The 1,021-nt window shown below is 40.2% G+C and overlaps 1 protein-coding gene across 1 annotated transcript in view; it reads right to left on the bottom strand.

Annotated features, from left to right (window-relative positions):
* LOC106011617 (sodium/potassium/calcium exchanger 1) overlaps positions 1 to 1,021 on the bottom strand; it is a gene marked incomplete at both ends in the record, with an annotated part of 40,517 nt that overhangs the window by 10,104 nt on the left and 29,392 nt on the right.

Raw genomic sequence — 1,021 nt, 5'->3', positions numbered from 1 at the left:
GAGGGGATGGGAGGGGAGTGGAGGGGGTAGGAGGGGAGGGGTCGACCTTTTACTGATATACAAAACAAATGTGCTGAGACCGGAAATCAGGGTTCATAATTCAGGCGAGTCTTGAGAGAGAGACAACAAACTTCACTCAGCACCCCGCCTCCCAAACAAGGGACCGCCCTGTTCCTTCAACTCTCCACATATCATATTTCTTTCCGAGCAATCGTGCCTTCACAAAAGGGGTAATCCCAGGTGATTTAGATCCGTTGGCAAAATAAAATGTTTCCCATTAGAAACCTGACCATGGCTGAAATTAAACCCTCACGTTACGAAATGCTTAAAGATCGCTGCTGAACAAAATTATAAGGTTGTTGGGAACGTTCTAAAATATAACTCCCAACAGATATGATAAAGACTTGTTTGATCATTTTGTTGCAACGCTCCTTACGTGCCATGCTATTTACTTGTCATGTCACTTACTAGTCACGTCACTAATCACGTCACTAATCATGTCGCTTTCTATTCATGTCACATTTTTGTTACGTCACTCATTTGTCATGTCACATTCTTGTTATGTCACTCACTTGTCATGTCACATTTTTGTCATGGCAGTTACTAGTCATGTCACTAATCATGTCCCTTTCTAGTCATGTCACTTACTAGTTATGTCCCATTTTTGTTTTTTCACTCACTTGTCATGTCACATTTTTGTTTTGTCACTCACTTGTCAAGTCACATTTTTTCTCATGGCAGTTACTTGTCATGTCACTATTCATGTCCCTTTCTAGTCATGTCACTTTCTAGTCAAGTCACTTACTAGTTATGTCACATTTTTGTCATGCCACTTACATGTCATGTCACTCACTTGTCATGTCACATTTTGTCATGTCATTTACTTGTCATGTTACATACACCAAATATGTTAACAGAATGCCCCCCCTCCCCTTAAATCCACCCCTCCCCCCAAAAAACTGCCAAAAAAACCCAACCCACCAAACAACAAAAAATAAACAAATAAGAAAATAAATACATA

Source organism: Aplysia californica, unplaced genomic scaffold (assembly GCF_000002075.1).
Source record: "Aplysia californica isolate F4 #8 unplaced genomic scaffold, AplCal3.0 scaffold00149, whole genome shotgun sequence".
Taxonomy (NCBI): Eukaryota; Metazoa; Mollusca; class Gastropoda; order Aplysiida; family Aplysiidae; genus Aplysia; species Aplysia californica.
Note: the sequence above shows the minus strand (reverse complement) of the source record. Positions and strands in the feature narration are given on the sequence as shown.